The 20,417-nt window shown below is 50.7% G+C and overlaps 1 non-coding gene and 1 pseudogene across 1 annotated transcript; both read right to left on the bottom strand.

Moving 5' to 3' along the window:
- Window positions 1-1,455: 1,455 nt before the first annotated feature.
- LOC149358070 (uncharacterized) lies at window positions 1,456-2,463 on the bottom strand (annotated as a pseudogene).
- Window positions 2,464-18,811: 16,348 nt separating this feature from the next.
- On the bottom strand, window positions 18,812-19,007 carry LOC149358069 (U2 spliceosomal RNA). The gene has a single exon (XR_016291948.1). It is a non-coding gene; the product is annotated as a U2 spliceosomal RNA (small nuclear RNA).
- Between the last annotated feature and the right edge of the window lie 1,410 nt (window positions 19,008-20,417).

Raw genomic sequence — 20,417 nt, 5'->3', positions numbered from 1 at the left:
CGCGGAATATAATGTACTTAGTTTTTAGTGTTTAACTGTAGTTCGTTACTGCGGAGCCATGTGGATAAGTTCTCCAGCCATATATTGGTTTCTACTTGGAGGGCTTCCAGATCTTGTCCGCAGAAGAGTACATTGGTATCGTCAGCGTACAGTATTATTTCTGGTGTAGAGGGCACGTTAATTACATCATTTATGTAAAGCAGAAAGAACAGCGGTCCAAGGATTGATCCTTGCGGAACTCCCTAATGTATCAGACCTGCTGGACTGTGCATTCGGAATGTTCGTGTACTGTTGACGATTTGAGAGGTAATTCATTAATGTGAGAGCCATTCCTCTAATGCTATATATATATAACTTGTACAACAAGATCGGGTGCTTGATAGAATCGAATGCCTTTTTAAAGTCAAGAAAAACACCTATTGTAAACATTTTCTGCTCAAAATTGTCCATTATCTTATCCTTAATTTTTATTAGCGCCATTTCAGTAAATTTCTCTTTCTGAAATCCATATTGCTGTTCGGCGATGATATCGTTTCGCTTGCAGAAGTTTAGTAGTCTGATGTTTATAACCTGTTCAGCTACTTTCGAGAGGATTGGTAGTACCGAAATTGGTCTATAGTTATTTATATCATTTCTATCGCCTCCCTTGTGTATGACGGAGACTTTTGCAATTTTCAATTTGTCTGGAAATATTCCGCTACTCAAAATCAGGTTGCATATATGCGTAAGTGGCTGAGTAATCATGTGACTAATGAATTTTATAGGTTGAACTTTAATATCATCAGCACCACATGCACTGCTACTTTTTAAGTTTTTGATTACTGTGCAGATTTCAAATTCTGTAGTTGGAAACATGAACATTGAGCTTTCGATGTTGGATGTGAGATACGATGTAAAATCACAGTTACTTGCCTGAGATTTACTTGGAGCCCCTGATATGAGAAAATGCTCATTAAGTTTGTCAGCAAGCGACGCCCCTGTGCAAGGCACACCATTTATAACGAGTTCAGAGATGCCGTCTCTTTCATTTTTGGACATTAGCTTGTTTACGGTATTCCATACTTGTTTAGGGTTGTTGCAGATATCAGTAAACTTATGTTCGTAATAACTGGTCCTGGCTTATTTTAATATCAGAGCTTACCTTGTTGCGAATTCGTTTATACTCAATCAGACTGTATTTTTCGTTCCGATAAAAGAGGCAAATAGCCTTATGGTCTAGTGCATTTATGGTCTATGGTCAAATTTATGGTCTAGTGCATTCAGGAGGGCTTCCACAGAACCCTGTTTATTCCGAAGGCTTTGCGCATTGAGATGGAATAAGAAAAGTTGATTTTTTTTTCTCGTAAACACTTGGAATGTTTCAACAAATCAGCATTATGATAAGATTATGCGAATGGGGCTGTCATATTCAAGGGTGCTGCTATCAGTTACCGTGGTGTGCATACGGCCTGTTACTCAACGTATCTTATCCAGATCGTTTGTCGTCCTAATCCTGATCACTCGGGTGCGGGGGCCACGACGAACAAACATTTTTCTATTCTTTAACCAGGCAAACTTGTACTCTTTTTCTTTGGCCGTTTTCTTCATTTCCCAAAAGAGCGCCTTGTTCTGTGCTGTCAGTTTTTAATTGAAGAAGATTTTAGATTTCGCTTCCTTTAGCTGTACCTTTTTTGCAAGCCATGCGTCTCTGGTTGAACGGGATACGAAGCGTACAAGAACAGGTGTAACCTTCTTAGAACTCTCCCCGACCTCACTGTCACTACTAGCACACTCGTTGTTAGTGCTCTCCTTGACAGACCGTGAGGGCAATCGATGAACAGCCTCAAAATCTGCCTCGAAAAGCAGCGGAAGTTCGAGATCAGTGGCCAAGACATTAAGCTTTTCCAGTAGGTTTTCATTTTCATGATGGGGCAGCCGAAATATTTCTAAATTTTGGCGCCTGCTGTACTGCTCTAGTTCGTTAACTTGTTGCCTTAATTCCTGGTTTTCTTGTTCTGTTACCAGAACCTCGAGTTTTACCACTCGCTTTCCGAGGGTAGATATATCTGCATCCTTTGGTTTCATTTTTGTCAAAACTCCGTCGTATTTTGTGGACATTTCCTGCATAAACTGCTCAATACCATCCACAGTGGCCTTTTTCTCTCCTAGTGCGCCGATTTTCGATTTGATCTCAAGTACTTCTGTGAGCACGAGACGAACATCTGCAATTTCACTTGCAAGATTCATTTCCAGTTCCTCGCTTGTTTCCTTGTCACTATGGTTGCTACGGTTTCTTCGAGCCTTAGCTGTTTTTCATGTTGGGCATTTCCATGCATTTTTTGCAGTTTCTGCCTTTTTCTTGTATGTGGCTTCACTTACCCCAGAACATGTGCCAAGATGATACACATAACAACACTCTGAGCACGTTAGAAACGCTTCATCCTCAGAAACCTGTTCGTTGCATGCAAGACATGTGTCAGCCATTTTTCACTTGTCACGACAGACCAAGCAGTCAGCAGTAGCGGCTACCAGAAAAAAAACTAAAGATGCAATTCAAGGGGAAAAAAAACCACCCTGTAAATTAAGGTCACGTTTATAGGGTACGGATATTAGGTCCTGCGGTGCCACTGGTGCTGAATGCTTGTGAAGCAGGTACCCGGTGACAAGCTGCTGTTATAGCTGTTGGGCGGTGACGTCACGAGCTACGTCGATGTTAGCACCCAGTTTCCCAGCCACGTTTACGATCGCCAGTTCTGGAGGAACCGGCAGAGGCTAATGAAGGAGGACACGCTGGACTTCACAACCCAGGGGTGCTCCTTGGCACTCTCCCGTGCTCGCTTTCGTCGCCTCTACCTGGCTGGGCCTGGTGGTAATCCCCTTCCCCAGTGTAAGGAGATAGCGCCACCCAGCGTCAATTGTGTGGCAGAAGAGGAAAAAGCACGAGGAGCGCGTGCGGAGGGGTACGCCGGGACAGGTTGTGGGGTTGAAAAGGGGGAGATAAATACGTATTCCCCGCTTAAGCGCGGCTGAGCCAGTTCAAAACCGCGCGCACCCCACCCCGTGGTCGCGTACGCTACTGAGCGCACGCCGACCACGGCGGGCCGTGCTCTACGGGAACAAAGGAACGACACACTGGCTGACACAAACAAGGCATTTATTGCTATAGCAACAATAACGCCAGCTAGCAACAAAATACACTGAGGAATCTAGGATGTCCGACTCACCAGCACGGCTACGAGCGAACGTTCGCCCACGGTAGGGCAAAGGGAAGATCCGAGGCCCGACGGGACGGGGTGGCGGGAGCACGTTCCAACCACAAGACACCCGCGGCGAAGAGCGGACCGGCGCGCGGAAACGTCCGCGTGCTTCCCTGTCCCAGGGAGAAGAGACCCCGTAGCTCCCCGCGAGCGCGCAGCAAAACGCCATCCGTGGCGCTGGTGTCGCTGCGACGCGAGCGCCCTCCCCTGTTAGTGGAAAGTCACCGAACCGAGAGGAGTGCTTTGCGGAGGAGCTAACCACAGGGAACTAGCGCATTGAGGGAAAGCGAACGCAGGGGATGAAAGCGTCCCCACATCCCCCCAACCTTAAATAGACCCCCGCGCCTGCAAGTTACATGCTATGGAGGAGTCTCCTGGTCTTCATGCACTTGAGGCAGGTCTTGCAGCGGAGGTCACGCCGACAGCGTGCACGCAGTCTTCCGCGGTATTCCGAAGGCGGCGTGAAGGTCTCCGCTGGGACGACTCGCATGGCCCGCGGGCTATGTGCCCGCAGGCCCGCGAAGAGGAGGGCCGGTTGACCACTGCAGGCCAAGATTCCGCAGTAGTCGCCAGGGCAGCAGCAGCCGGAGGTGGCTGCTGTCTGGTCTCGCCACGGCTGCCCCGGATGGATGCGGCGAACAGGATACAGGCCGCTCCGTCGCAGCAGGCGGCAGCGAGACGATGTGCACACGCCAGCAAGCCGGAGTGGCTCCACTGGATCTGAAAGATTGCCAAAACACACTCCGCATGCCTTTAACGTAGGTCACGGGAGGGGAAACGGCGTACACAAGGGCCACGTGGCTCAATGCTCAACTCGCTAGCAAAACGTGTCGGGCGGCTGTGCAACGCAAAGTTCGAGTGAACAAAGCCCTTTCTTGAGTTGAACGAGAATGCTCGGTTCATGCGAGGTTAAAAAAAACGGGTGGGCCAGCAAAGTGCGCCCCCTCTCAATACCACGGTCCGGTGGTCGTGTCACTTTTGACAAGATGCAGGCAGCTATGAATAGCCTTAGGCCTCACTACCACTGTAAAGGTCGACGACCCCCAACAAAAGAAAGACCCGAAACGGGTTTCGTGCGCGCAGCCGCGAGGAGACATCAGCATTGTGGGGTGGTCCTCCCCGCTCACTGTACGAAGCAGCTGCTGAGTGATCGGCGCCCACCGTATCGGACGGTGTCGGAACGCCCGGTGCCGAGCTGCAATACCAGCGAGCTCGTAACGGCACCCGTGGCCCCAGGCCACCCGGCTCCCGGAGCCGCGACTCCCAGAGTCGAAAAAGAGACAGCGAGAAAATATATACAGAAAACTCGGACCACCCACGCGGCTTCCGTACTCACTCGCTTCGGCTCGGCAACTCCGCGGGCGCTAGGCCTCGCGCTCCCTCGATGCGGACCAAGTGGTTCTTGAAGAAACTCCAGGAAGAAAACTTCGCAAAAAAAACATGCTGCGCATGTCGAAAAGTTCAAACATGCTGCAGCGCAATACACCTCGCACTCAAGAAAGCATGCCGCAGGTCCTAGCGATCAAATTTCACACTAGGCCTACCACTTGTCAAGTCCGGACAAAGAGCGTTCCTCGAACCGAACCGACAGTCGTCCAATGTTCCAAGAGAAGGCCCCACGTTGGGCTGCCAGATGTGGGGTTGAAAAGGGGGAGATAAATACGTATTCCCCGCTTAAGCGCGGCTGAGCCAGTTCAAAACCGCGCGGACCCCACCCCGTGGTCGCGTACACTACTGAGCGCACGCCGACCACGGCGGGCCGTGCTCTACGGGAACAAAGGAACGACACACTGGCTGACACAAACAAGGCATTTATTGCTATAGCAACAATAACGCCAGCTAGCAACAAAATACACTGAGGAATCTAGGATGTCCGACTCACCAGCACGGCTACGAGCGAACGTTCGCCCACGGTAGGGCAAAGGGAAGATCCGAGGCCCGACGGGACGGGGTGGCGGGAGCACGTTCCAACCACAAGACGCCCGCGGCGAAGAGCGGACCGGCGCGCGGAAACGTCCGAGTGCTTCCCTGTCCCAGGGAGTAGAGACCCCGTAGCTCCCCGCGAGCGCGCAGCAAAACGCCATCCGTGGCGCTGGTGTCGCTGCGACGCGAGCGCCCTCCCCTGTTAGTGGAAAGTCACCGAACCGAGAGGAGTGCTTTGCGGAGGAGCTAACCACAGGGAACTAGCGCATTGAGGGAAAGCGAACGCAGGGGACGAAAGCGTCCCCACAAGGTAGAAGAGGATTACGTGGCAGAGAAGAGAAGAGCGCGGTGGGCGACGGACCTGGACGAGTTCTGCTGGCTCCCCGAGTTCCGGGCTTGGGCCTCAGCCGCAGACGTCCGGGCCACCAGACCCGGACATCCGTCGTCGAGAGCCTCAACCACCAGGCCCAGGCGCCTCTCTTCTCCGTCCATCCGTCAGCTGCTCCACACAGGCCGCCTCGGGCGCCTCGTGGCCTTTCCGGGATACCAGACCTGGGAACCGTGCTGGGAGCCCACAGACGCTGACGCTGCGGTAGCGCTGAAGGCCAACGGGGAAACGCCGGCAACAGTGCATCGACACTGGAACGCCCAGAGACTGCCTGACTGCCCGACACCCAGCCAGTCCTCCCCGCTCGATGCTCGTATGAGAGACAAGTAGTGTGCCTTTCCTTTTGACTTTCTTTTTCCTGTATTTCTCGCGAGGATTTTGTTCTGTTCCCCCGTGTGTTTTTTCCGTGTCTTCTTGCGTTGCTCTCTTGTCTCTTTCCTTTTTTTCCACGCCCATACTGAAATTGGTTTCCTTTCCTATAAAAGCCGCCTCGTTTATTGCTTATACCTTTAGTGTTTGTGTTAAATACAACCTGTAATCTCCCACATCCTCACAAATTTGGCGTCCGCTACGACAGAACGAGGTCGGTTTTTATTTCTTTGCCTGTTGTGTTAATTTAGGAACAGTATGAGCGCGTCAGAGTTGGTTGCTTTAGGCGAGCGCATGGGCTTGTGCGGCGCGGAGTTGCGAGCGTGGGTGGAGGACGAGCTTCGTAAGGTGCGGGAAGAGAGCGCCGCTGAGCGTGAAGCTACGAAGCAGAAATTGGATTTAGAGGCACGGAATTTAGAGACGGAGCGTGAGGCTGCGAAGGAACGTTTGGAGTTAGAGGCGCGGAACTTGCAGCTACAAATAAGGCTCATGGAGGGTGGCGCAAATCCTCCGAGTGACCGTGGAGAGCGTAGCGTCTCATCGGCCAGCTCCATTAACCCGCACAGCCTCATACCACAGTTCAATGAAGCGCGGGATGCCCTCAATCCCTATTTAAAGAGGTTTGAGCATGTGGCCACGGGGCAGGGTTGGCCAAAAGAAAAGTGGGCAACGGCGTTGAGCTTGTGCCTTGGCGGCGAAGCACTTAGGGTCTTCGGTCGGCTCTCGCCTGAGGATTCCATGGACTATGACAAAGCGAAGCTTGCCTTGCTTTAGAGGTTTAGGTTTACCGCGGAAGGCTACCGAGAAAAGTTTCGCCAGAGCAAGCCCCACGATGGCGAAACGGCCTCGCAATATGCTGCCAGGTTGTTTAGTTTCTTTGACCGTTGGGTCGAGATGCGGGGAGAAGGCCGCAATTTTGAGGTAGTACGCGAGATGGTCGTGAGCGAGAAATTCCTGAACAACTGTGATTCCCGTTTAGCCCTTTTCTTACGTGAGCGGGAGGGCAAGACAGTTTGCAAGCAGGCGGACGCTGCTGATCATTTTCTCGAAGCACAGCGGCAAAATAACTTGTTCTTTAAAGAGCAGGGGGAGCATACGTTAAATAAGGCCAAGGACGAGGTTTCGGGTTCACAATCCCGCCTTCGGTGTTTTCTTTGCGAGAAGACTGGGCACAAGGCGTCAGATTGTCGGACGAAGCCGAAGCAATTGTATTGCACCTGGTGCCGCGAGGTAGGACATGATGCCCAGTCATGCAAAGCTAAGAGACCAGGAGACCGTGAGGAGTCCGCCTGTTGCATGACACCTCGATATTCCCACCCCGATAACCCTGCAGAGATAACGCGCGTAGAGGGCCAGTTGGGGGAGATGGTCTGTCCTTCCAACCCGGTGGAAACTGCTATGCCCGTGGGGCACGGTGAGGTGTTCGGCCAGCCTGGTTCGGTGTTACGGGATACGGGCAGCACCGGCATTGTTGTGCGTGAGTCCCTTGTACCGGCAGCGGCACTTACAGGGAAACAGGCTACATTATTCTTGGCCAATGGGACCCGTGTAGAAGTTCCGGAAGCGGAGGTGGTGATTTCCTCACCATACTTTTCGGGTAAGGCCATCGCGCGGTGCTTGTCTACGCCGCTGTACGACATCATAATAGGCAATGTCCCTGGCGCTAAACCTCCATTCTCGGTCGACCCGCCAGTTCTAACTGATCAGGCAGTTTCCCTTGCCATGACGAGTTCGGTCGATGTTCCTTCCCTTACGGTGACAGCAATGGTTTCATAGAGTAGTAAAAGCCCCACTCTGAACACACTCCACTTATCACGGCCGGAGTTTCGCCTCAAACAGGAAGAAGACCCGACCTTAGAGGTGTGTCGCAGGAAGTTGGGGCAAATATTTCGTGGCAAGGGACAGACCGCCCACTCTTTTGATACAGATGACGGTGTTCTTTTCCGGACATACCAAGTGTGTCCCGGCCGAGTCGTTGAACAAGCGGTGGTACCGAAGTGCTTACGCACGCAAATCCTCATGTCGGCGCATGAGAGCGCATTATCCGGTCATCGAGGGATACGCAAAACGATCGCTAAGGTGCTCAGTGAGTTTTATTGGCCCGGTGTACAGGCTGACATTAAAAGTTATGTCAGATCGTGTGATACGTGTCAACGAACTGTGTCGAAGGCAAGGTAGAACAGGGTAAATAACGCCGTAGGACGGGAACATTTAAAATCATGGTGGAGACCGAGGTCGGTTTGGAGAAACCGGTTTCACAATGGAAAACGGAAGTATTAGCTGAAAGAGTTCTCGGGAGGGTGAAGTGGTTTGATGTGAAGAATGGAATACTGAAGAATGTAGCCCACACCTGTTCTTGTTGGCATTGTCTGTGTTTGTTCATGTTTGCTTTTGAGTGTCGGCTATCTACTTTTTATGCCTTCCGTGTTTCTTCGCCCTCTATGGACGCTTTACATTTCCTTTTCATGTACGCTCTTTGCTGTGTGTGCGAATGTCTGTGTATCGAACATTGACGACCGTCGTATCGTGTGTGGCGTGTAGTGTGCGCGCTGTGGTGTGGTGTCCTGTGGTGCGATCGTCGAACGCGTCTGGGGTCGCTCTCCTGAAGTTGAGTTCTTTCCCTTGGAAAAAACTTCCGAAGAGGGGGCCTTTTCTGTAAGGAGATAGCGCCACCCAACGTCAATTGTGTGGCAGAAGAGGAAAAAGCACGAGGAGCGCGTGCGGAGGGGTACGCCGGGACAGGTAGAAGAGGATTACGTGGCAGAGAAGAGAAGAGCGCGGTGGGCGACGGACCTGGACGAGTTCTGCTGGCTCCCCGAGTTCCGGGCTTGGGCCTCAGCCGCAGACGTACGGGCCACTAGACCCGGACATCCGTCAAGAGCCTCAACCACCAGGCCCAGGCGCCACTCTTCTCCGTCCATCCCTCAGCTGCTCCACAAAGGCCGCCTCGGGCGCCTACGTGGCCTTTGCGGGATACCAGACCTGGGAACCGTGCTGGGAGCCCACAGACGCTGACGCTGCGGTAGCGCTGAAGGCCTACGGGGAAACGCCGGCAACAGTGCATCGACACTGGAACGCCCAGAGATTGCCTGACTGCCCGACACCCAGCCAGTCCTCCCCGCTCGATGCTCGTATGAGAGACAAGTAGTGTGCCTTTCCTTTCGACTTTCTTTTTCCTGTATTTCTCGCGAGGATTTTGTTCTGTTCCCCCGTGTGTTTTTTCCGTGTGTTGTTGCGTTGCTCTCTTGTCTCTTTCCTTTTTTTCCACGCCCATACTGAAATTGGTTTCCTTTCCTATAAAAGCCGCCTCGTTTATTGCTTATACCTTTAGTGTTTGTGTTAAATACAACCTGCAATCTCCCACATCCTCACACCCAGCAAATGCGGAGCCAGCGGCTTCACGGCTGCCGGCACCAACGTCGGCTTACTCCACCAGTCGCCGGTCGTCCCTCGGCTACCGCATCACGTCCCTGGCATCATCAGGCTTCATATCCGGTTCCAGGAAGCTTGGCTGCACCTCTCGACCACTGTGGTCGCAAAAGCAGCCACACTGGCAGCGACCGCCAGAGAGCCTCTGTTGGAGACATCAACGACCCACTACTTTACCGTCACAGTTTTGCCGACCAATCGGATGTCGGTCAAACCCGTATCATGGTTCACCACCTGTACCGGCTTGGTCCCCGTTGCCAACGCTACGTCCTGTCGAGTTTGCACGTGTAATACCAAGGCAAGTAACTAACGCAGCTGCTACCTTGGTATTCTTGGCGGACCGAGAGATGTTTCAGCGAAGTTCTCATTGGCTGGAAATGACAAGCCCTGCGCTGTAAAGCGTTTTTCGTAACTCCCGAAAACACGTTCAATACGGCACAAATCCGAAGTTCCGCGTGGCAGCCGCCGCTTTCCCCGCCTAGAGCTCAGTGAAAACTCAGCATCCAATGCAAAGGTGGTACGACCAGCAGGTGTACGGATACGTCGCTCTCTGCTCTTACTGCCTGCCCAGAAGGGCTCCATAAACGTGCCGCTGTTTCGGCGGAAGCAACATCGAAAGCAGCAACCAGAGACTGCGGTCCGCGGAATGAATCTACACCCGGCTACGGTACGGCGGGAAATGTGTAGGCATCGGGCGCAGTTTCGATCGGTTTCGGCTCTTAGCACCGCTTACCATGGCTATGTGCGGCTGTACACGACTGGAGTACTAGTTCCGCAACAGCAAGCCCATCCGCTCACCGCTCCTTCTACCGGCACTCCACTGCTCGATGAGAAAGCAAACGAAGATGCCAGCATCGGACGAAACGTTAAGGTGAGCGGCTGCAGACCCTGCGACGTCCCCAACTTACGCAGACCGGCCCCTGGCGATCCGCCGATGCCGCTCGAGCTATTGTTTAAGGACTTCCGCAGGAGCTCAGGGGTTCGGACTGAGACAGAATAGCGTGGCTGCGCCGCCGGGAAACTTGCCTTCCTGGAAGAGAAAAAAGAAAAAACAAGATCAGCACAAGTCTGGTGGCAGGCCCAAAAGCTTCCCAACAGCGCAAGGTTGCTGGATTAGCGGCGCAAGATTCATCAGTGCTGCTCTCTGATTCTTTTTTTTTTATTTATTTCAATACCCTAAAGGCCCAATGCGGGCATTACATAGGGGGGGATTCATGAAAGAAAACAACAGATATAAAACACAGAATACAAACGGCTGAAAACAGAAGTAAACAAGTTAAGAAGGCAGGTACAAGTTAATAAGAGGAACAAAAAAAAAACAAAAAAAGGCTAATATGAGGTATTTGAAAAAAATTCACATGTAGCAAACCGCGCAAAAAAACAAGAAAAATCCCGGCTTCGAAAGTTGCTAAACACAGCATCTAACATTTTGCGGAACGTTACGGCCAGCACACACACACACTAGAGCAACCAAGAAAAAAAAAAAAAGAACGCACATCAACATATGTTAGAATTTTCTAAATAGGACCAAAGAGCTGTTTGAAATGAGGATGTTTCAGCGATAGTCGCAATGCTAGAAGGAAGCGAATTCCACTCTTCGATAGACAAGACCAATGGTGAGTATTTGTATCGTTCTGTCCGAGCGAAAATAGGTTTAATCTTCTGCATGTGATCTACACGAGCCGATGTGTGCGGTGCCGGGAGAAGATGAGAGCTTGAAAATGGTGTGTTGCTGTGGTAGATAGTATGGAAAAAGGATAAACGGCTGAATTTTCTGCGCATGACCAGAGGCGAGAGATGGAGCGATAGTTTCAGTGCTGTTACACTTTGATACCGAGAGTAACGGGAAAGGATGAAACGAGCAGCTTTGTTTTGAATAGATTCCAACATGTTGATGAGATAGACGTGATGAGGGTTCCAGATCACCGACGCGTATTCTATCGCAGGCCTGATCAGCATGTTGAATGCGTGTAGTTTTGTGTCCTGGTTGGCTTGGTGCAGTCGGCGTTTAAGAAGACCAAGTTTTTTCAAGGCTTTGTTAGTGATTTGTTCAATATGAGTGCTCCAGGATAAATTAGAGTTAAAATTTACACCGAGGTATTTTACCGACGCTGCAGTTTCAATGGTAGTATTATTAACTGAGTAGGCATTAGGGCTCATGTTGGCAACGGAAGTAAACTTGAGGTGTTTAGTTTTATCGGCGTTAATTACCATTTGCCACCTGCCGCACCAATTAGTTAGCTCATCAAGATCAGTCTGGAGAGCAACGATGTCTCGAGGGCTAGATATTACTCGGTAAATTACACAGTCATCTGCAAATAATCGTATTGTTGATGTTATGTTCGACGCGATGTCATTAATATATATTAAGAAAAGCAGTGGACCCAGCACCGAACCCTGAGGTACTCCTGAAGCAACACCTGTACGTCTTGATAAGAAGCTCCCTAATTTAACTGACTGAAAGCGGTTTGTTAGAAATGCGTTAATCCACTGCGTTAATCCACTCCTGCGGGTTGGGTCGCGCAAATCGAAGGGTAAGGCAGGCGCGCTTTTCAGGCACGTATTTGGATGTGCCTCTCTACATTCAAATAGTATAATATATAGAGACTGGGAACAGCTTTTAACCAACGTCGCCGCCCAACTGTCGCATGCGTTAGACCGAAAGCATCGTGCATAATGTTCGGTCGTTAGAGCTCTCGGTGTGCTCATGAGCTCATAGAGGTCGTACCTGGACTCTGGATTGGCGGTGAAGCGGCCCTCGGCGATTTCTTTGGACAGCTGGAATAGCAACCGTCCTTATACCGGAATCCTGAAAGGCTTGCCGACAGCATCCGTTGCCGGAATGACTCCTCCTGCACGAATAAGACATTAATGACTCTATAACCCCTGTGATTTGATTGAGCACCACAAGGAAGGAAGGACAACGTGCTACAACATTGAGCGGTGACTCAGAAGTGATGTTGGTTCAAGGAACAGCAAAATCAGTGCAGTAATCACTCTTAGGCTCTCTTTCTTACATTTATTTGTGAACCATAACGGAGACTTCGCACAAGTGGCAGCTGAAGGGTGCGGCGAGAATGCGGTGAAATGTCCTCTTGTGCATGATATATGTATTATCCAAGGAGAGTGTAAAAAGTGATGAGTATTTAAGTGCATGCCAGAAAAAAACAATCGCATTCAAAGATTCGGAAAAAAGAAAGATAAACATTTACAGTGTCTCTGCAGTCTTTAGTCAGTCATAGAATAACAAGACACCGTAGTTAGTCACTGAATCTTGTGCCCAATTCACATCTAATTGTTTGGGAATAACAGAACATCCATGGCTCTGTCCGCCTTTTCACCGCAAGAAGTAAACTGCAATGATAAAAGCCTTGCGAGTGCATGCTAATAATACTATTCTTGGCACTATGCCATTCGTCGGAAGCTGGAAAAAGTTGAGTGGTTTGTCGCTTTGTGTTAAACGCGCTTACCACGGTGTTCGTCGATTACGTGAGTGTTGTTTTTTAGCGCTAGCGTTTGCGCAGACAGGCATCGGAAGGTGGGTTTTGGGTGAAGATTACCTCGAAGCTTAATGTTTCTGTAGGTTACTAGGCGATTGCCGCTAGCACAAGGCCTCATCACTTCGTATTTGCTACGCGAGAGGCGATCACACCGCTCTTGAAAAATCATCTGGCGCGGCAGTTTCTGCAGCAGTACGCGTGTGCTGCGGAAGTGCAAGTGTACCGCAGAAATACTACGAAGTGTGTTTACGAAGTCTACGAGGTCTGTTTGGGTGTGACATGTTGGAGATGGGAGACGAGGCGTAGACTTGCATCTTGGCAAAAATATACAGCTTGGTTTATTTACAAACTATCAAGGTTTAAAATCAGGGGGGTCTCGGGGGGTCTCAGACCACCCTCCATTATTGACGAGGGGTCTTAGACCTCCCTCGCCTTTATTGTCGTTGGGTATTGGCGAATCGGAATGTGCACACAGCAATCTTTTCTTTTTGCAAGCGTTTTTGCAAGACGTTTTACTTCAGATACCATCGAGCACACTGGCAGAGTTCACGATCGCTTAAGGTCTGTGTCATAAACTGATGATTTCTCCATGCACTTTTTATAAACCTATGCTATAAACTGAGCAAAAAAAACACCCTTAAATTTATTTCTACGCTTTGTACAAAACTATGCGTAAAACAGGCTGCCAGCCGCTTTCTATCTCTCCCTCTATTACCCTTTCCACCTGTGTTCGAATCACTGGAGACCCCCGTCTGATGAAGCCAGATTTTAAGCCCTGCACACTACTTACAACTTTTTACACATCGACAAGGGCGCTGGCTACCATCGAGAACAATCGGGACCGACCAAGAAGTCGATCGCGCTTTTCCGCTTTTCCTCAAACTTCCAAAGCAACCTTGGCATGACAACACAGCACACACAAGCGCAGCTTCCAGCAGCCGTGGCTCAAAACGCAGATACAGGGTGGCGTCTTAGCTCCGCTGGTCATAAGGAGAGCAAACACAGCTCATTAACTGCCTTCCAGCAGTGCGACCGTTCGCACGTGCGTCCAACGAATGGTCTGTGTGCCAGTAGGCCTAGCAAGCTAGCTTCACCAACGTTTCTAGATAAAGACAGTTGGAAAACTCTCTCCGGGTATGCGGCCCCTTTCTGTCGCCGATTTCATCTCAAAGAGATGCGAGCGCCATCTCTTGGGTGGTGGGAGTACCGCGTTTGTTTTCTATGGCCTCCATGACCAGCTCAAGCATCGGTACTTTAACACCGCGCTTGATCTCAGAGGCCACGATTTCTCTTCACCGCCGCGGCGCCCATTGACTGCGCTTGGTCACTGTTTGCTGCGCGAATGATTAACGTTAGTTCGCGCCTCGCATCGTCTGCGCCGGGGGCGGCTGCTTCTAGCCGCGCTCATCAACGAATTGCGAAGTCCGCGTGCGCTCCACGTCTGGGGTACGTGAGGGCAGGATGCTCGAGGTTGAGCTTTTGGCTGTAAATATCGGAGAAAACTGGAAGCCCTTCTTTCCGCGGTTTAGAGAAACATGACGTACCGCTTGCCTCCTCGTAGTTTATGTTGATAATATTCCTCGGGTGGGTAATATTCCTTAAATACGTTGTTTTTTTTAACGGACGCGAGCCATCTCCTTCCGGCAACCCTCAAGCTGGGAGTAGCAGACGACGCGCTCATCCTAAAGCGACCGCAGCGCCACCTCCTAGACGGCGATCGCGTGGAGCCGCTCTGCTCCCTGGCTCGCTGGCGCAGTTTCCCAACTGTCTTTATCTAGAAACGTTGGCTTCACTACACAAGTGACTTCAAGGCTTGTTTCGAAGCTGCTCGATACCGCGGCTCGAAAAAGCCATAAAACTTACCGAAGACAATGCGCCGTGGCGCGCAACGGACACGCACTGTCCGTGGGGCGGCTCACTTTGCGGCGCCCCTCGCTGCTGTTACCGCTCTTACTTAATGACTCGAGAGCCCTCTGCAAGCAGCATTTGCTCTGTTTCTTTTAGCACGGCTGGATGGCCGGCGCCGCGGTGGGGGCAGCGCGACAAGTAGTAGTAGTGATGGTTTTATTTGAAATAATAATAAAAGGAAGGAAAACATTTTTGCTAGCCCCGGCATCTGCCATCGCTGCGGGAAGCACCTGATCTGGGGCTGCAGAAATAAAGGGATAGCAGGCAGGCTGTAGAAATGAAATGAAAGAGGTGAGGGGACAGTTAGAAAACATGGGGGGGGACTAGCCACTTAGAAAATCTGGAGGACCAAGTCATCGACATCCGCACGATGCGAATGGACCACTGCCCGCCGGCCCGCAAACTGAGATACCGGATTGCGCCATTCTAAGCCAGTAAAAATAATTCAAAGTGAGCCTTGGTGAACGAGAAAGCGGTCGAAAAGGCGCAAAATTCTGCGCATCACATTTTTCAGTAGTGTGCAGCTCGATCAACTGGCATCCTGGACCGACACAAGTGTTTAGTTATTACAACAGGTTAATCTCTCATCTTATGCAAAGTTTAAGAATTTGCGTCACGGCTAAATAAGCGATCATTATTTGACGAGCAGGCTGTATCGGGGGCAAAACACGACGTTCTGATGTTCTAGAAGGAACAGAGTAAATGGAATGTTTTTAATCCGAAAAACCATTTTTGTACGACTTAACAGCTACTAAATAAAACTTCACATTCGCTCACATAACCACCTTAGTTACAGAATGGGATTCTCTGTGATCGGTCTCACCGATAAAATTCCTTATCTCTTCTTCCTTTACTTCTTCCTTTATTCCTTTCTTTCTCTCTCTTTCTTGCTCTTTTCTCCCTTTCTTCCTTTCTTTTCATTGCGACAGCCTTAATGGCTCTGCTGCTCAGAAAATACGGTGTCGGCGTTGGGAGCATCACAAATCCCGGGCATGGCTCCGGCAGGGGTGCCAGCGAAAAACCTAGGAGGCAGGTAGGCCACCCAGGTCACCTGGCCTTGCGGCGCCCTCACAACCTGCCCACCGAATAGTGAGCAAACTTCCCACCGTGGCGCGTGCGTGGCAGGTAAATAATGATTGGTCGCTCTGTAAGAGCAACCTGAGTCGCACAAGGCCAATCGCTAGGAGCACCTGCCATCGCAGGGTAGTGACGGATCACTTGACCGCTGCACCATTGCGCCAGGAGTAGTATGAGGGCTCCCACGGATGTATGAAAGTAAAGTGGAAAATTACCTGCAGCTTATATGAGAGTTAACCCATTAGCCTTCGCGTCATGCCCTTAAAGGGGCCCTGAAGGTGGCTCTAATAAAGTTGCGGTACGCCTGGGATGTTAAAGCACGCCGTTTCACGAATATCGTCCAGCAAGAAATTTTTTATTGCGCTTTGTAGCAGCTGAGTTATCTGCAGTCAAAATTTGAATTTACGCGTCTTCGCGCCTTTCCCTCTCCTCTCGTCACTTTTTGCACGCTGGAAGGTCGGCGCTCCTCCGCTGGCCTCAATGGCGCTGGCGGAGCTTCCTGACCCGGCAGAGCTCTGCCGTTTACTGGCCGCGGCCATATTAGCTGCCAGAAGAGTGAAATAATCTAACCAATAGCCATTTCTGAACTCGTATAGGCAGGAGCAGTGTTGCGGTTGGTGGCTACTTTGCGCCAAATTGGCTCTTTTTGAAACCTGTCTGGCGATGAAAATTTCAGGTTGGCTCCCTGGCTACTTGTTGGCTACTTTGAACTTTTATTTTGGCGCATTTATTAGCCATTTTTTTACTCGCCGCATCCCCGCCGACAGGGTCGGTTCGCATAGAGGTACCCCTATGCACAGCTAGAGTAGCTATAGGGCTTACATGCGCGCGCAGCTCGGCGCTAAAGAAAGTGAAATCTCCAGAGAAAAGATTTCACTAGGCCAACGCGCCGTGATAGAGCGTTGCTGCCAGTTCTTGAGGCAAATGGCTATACAACTCCTGCAGCGGCTTCCAAATACCCTGCAGTGCTGAGGCTGCATGACATCTATCCTGATGACAAAGAAAGCGTGAAGAGCCGTGAAGGCATTCTGAAGCTGCCGCTGCATATGTTATAGATGCTCCTCCATTTACCTGGAGTCAGAATTGCGGCAAATGCAAACAATAGGCATGAACTTTCAGTAATTACTTATTTCCAAATACTGCAGGCCGCAGCGCTGCCCAAGCAGGAGCGCGTGTATGCTTGCTTATCTCTTTTTTTTTCAAATGTTTTTGTTGGAATTTTGTTCAACCCCTGTACCCACCTCCTCTGTAACGCCTCCTAGACCTTGAGGGTAAATAAATATATAAATAAACTTAATCACACATCATGTTTGAGTTTATGGCACGCAGTGGCCGGTTCGTACACAGACGCAGCGAATGGCCTTTCCCCACCAGGCGCAATAAGCCACAAAATTTTGTCACTTTGGGTTTCTAACTTTGATGCTGAGCGCGATTTCTTCTGTGATAACTTGGTAAAAAAAAAATTGGCGGGGGCTTAGCTTTGGTTCAGCCCGGTAGGTTGCGAAACCAAGTGCTTTATACTGCATATGCACCGCCTCTAGTGGGAAGAGCGCGGCGCGCCGTTACCCGACGAGCTGAGTTGGTAGCCCGTCTCTCGCTCCTGGTATGACGTCACGATATAACGTCACTAGCGCCTCTAGCGGGAGGAGCGCGGCGCGCCGTGCCAAGCGGCCACCGTTACCCGATGAGCCGAGTTGGTAGCCCATCTCTCGCTCCTTGTAGGACGTCAGGGTGTGACGTCACTAGGCGTGGTATGACGTCAGGGGTCTTTCTAAACGTCAAACGTGTCGAGTGGCCGCCGCTACGCGAAAGGCCGTTCTTGGAAGTAGTATTGCTTTCGCAATGCTTTCTCAATTAAAACAAAAAAGACAATACAAAAACAGCTACATTCTTTCCCCAAGCACGCGCCAGAAGGAAAATGCGTCTGCATTCCGTACATGAAACGCGTGAGCGAGAAGCTGGCTCGCATTCTCGGTAAAGGTGCTAACAACGCAAAAACCGATTACCACCATCGGACGCCTTCTCCCCCGCCCGAATACCGTCACCCTAATGAAAGGGCCCAAGGCGTTGTATACAGAATCCCCTGCTCGGTCTGCCCGGCCTCGTACGTAGGGGAGACGAAGAATTTCGCGGAAAGCAATGAGACAACAAAAAGCGGACGTCCGACAAATGAACTGTCAACGCAGCGCTGTGGCCGAGCACTGCGAGACATGCGACCACCCAATATACTTTGACGTTGCGCTGGACTTGAAACCGAGTCTGCCCGCGCAGGAGGGTTCTACTCGAGTCTTGGCACATCCAACAGACACAGAAGAATCTTTGCGGCCGCTGACCCGGACGTCCTCCACACGAGGGCTTAAAAAATTAGGCAGTGGCTTAGCTCTGCGGTTAAGGCTGGATATGCAAGCGAAAAGCTGCAGTTGTGCCTGGTTTGACGTCATGGCTGTCGCAGTTGGCGCACAATGCACTGGGAGCACCACGATTACACTGGAGGCCTTCGGCACTCCACACACTGCTGTACGGAGGCGGAGGAGGAGACGCGGCCATGCTGTCTTAGAAGGTTGCTTCAGAGACATGTACTGTGGTGTCCATTCATTTCGGGTGTACACCAAGATATGAGAGACAGGCATTTCCTTTCCTTAAAACCAATTTCCATTTGATTTCATTTTCCTTAAGGCCCGTAGGGCGCGGTTCGGGTATCCACCGATATATGAGAAAGACAGGCGTCGTTTCCTTTTCTTAAAACCAATTTTCTTTTTACGCACTGTCTGTCTTTTATTTATTTTATTTGTGCCGCGTGTGACGTCACTCGGTTTCGCGCATGCGCAGCTGTAGCAAATCTTGGCTCCGACGGCGCACACGAGGCGCGGCGAGACAGTCCGGAAACATCGTGTTTTTGTCCAACAATTATTTCCAAACCAGATCAGATGGGCGTTGGTAAAGGTTCTGCTTTTGGACTTGAGGAAACGTCACCCTTATAGGGTGAGTGGGCTAATCCCGGTGGCAGTGCTATACCGGGCCAACCCGTGGCGGAGGAGAGGCGAGCCTCGAGCGCTCCGCCAAATCACAAAAATATGTTTAAGATCATAGGGTCCGAATAGGCCCGTATCAGATATTAAGCTGATAAGAACAGATACTACAAAATTGATCTTAGCCCATTATAGGCCGAGAAGCGATAAACCCTAAAATGCCACCACGGGTCGGAGCCCCCAAGGCTGACCTGCCAACTAGCCCATGTTACTCCGAAAGCCACCAGCGACAAAGCTCTCGAGTTTCGGCACCTATTTTGATGCGCTCACTACGTCGGCGCCCTGTGACTATTGGGGCGCTTGTCTTTTAGTGAAATGAAGTCATTAAATTTCTAATCTGCTCCCAATTCTCATTTCGATTGCTCAGAACCAAGGTTTAGTGCTTAGAATATGCACGGCTTTTGTGTTCACCCTGGCGGTGTCGTCGCGTAGCCCGACGGCGTGTGTCCAACGAATTCAGCGAAGCCAAGCCCAGTCGCCAGCAAATAAGTCGCCGGCAAACTGAACAAAAAAATTGGCGGGGGCTTAGCTTCGGTTAAGCCTGGTAGGTTGCGAAAGCAGGTGTTTTATACTGCATATGCAGCGCCTCTAGTGGGAATAGCGCGGCGCGCCGTGGCAAGCGGCCGCCGTTACCCAACGAGCCGAGTCGGTAGCCCGTCTCTCGCTTCTGGTATGACGTCACGCTAAACGAATCTAGCCCCTGTACGCAATTTCCTTTCCTGTAATTCATTTTAAGGCGAAAGCCTTCAATGCCTCATGCTCGCGGCGTCCGTTCATGCTGGCGGTGTCCGTCAATACTCGCGATGTCCGTCCTTGCGCTGGAATCGTGCCAACTGTGGCCTCTCCTGTGCGCAGCGGCGCAACCTCCTGCATAATTTCCTTCCCGCTAATTCATTTTCTTCACTACGGGCCCTCATTGTGTTCCTTCTTTCACTCCCACTTCTTCCCTTCCTCTCAACGGATGACGGGTGTCCACCGAGAGATGCGAGACAGTTACTGCGTAATTTCCTATCCTCAAATAGAACTTTTATTTTCCTCATTACGGCTACTCTTCGTCTTTCTTCTTTCACTCCCATTGCCTCCCTTCTTGTACGGTGCGGTTCAGGTGTCCACCGCGACGGTTGCTACGTCATAGGTCATTCTAAAGGTCAAACGTGGCTACCGGCCGCCGCTACGCGAAAGGACGTTAGTGAGCGTAGTATTGCTTCCGCAAAAAAAGGAGCACAACAAAATGAAGCTCCACTGCCTTACCCTGATTACACCAATCAAGTTCGATCTAGAGCTTCAAGGCTAAAACAGCTTCAATGTACTACTAGGTTGCTGGCTGGAACACGACAAAATTACTCTCGCAAGCTTGCGAGAGTAATAGATCACAATATCTACCCTATTGAAAAATCCGGTATCGCGGCAAACCGGATTTTACCGGAACATATCGGTTTCATACAGGTCCGGTATCACTCTCATACCGGCGAGACCCGTCTGGTTTGATGGCTATACCGGTTCATACCGGTCCGGTATCGATCCCAAACCGGACAGACCGCTCCGGTACGGAGCTCAT

This window comes from Amblyomma mixtum, chromosome 3, assembly GCF_055824585.1.
Source record: "Amblyomma mixtum isolate Tamu chromosome 3, ASM5582458v1, whole genome shotgun sequence".
NCBI classification, from domain to species: domain Eukaryota; kingdom Metazoa; phylum Arthropoda; class Arachnida; order Ixodida; family Ixodidae; genus Amblyomma; species Amblyomma mixtum.
The sequence above is the reverse complement of the archived record's forward strand: the minus strand, read 5'-3'. Positions and strand labels throughout refer to the sequence as shown.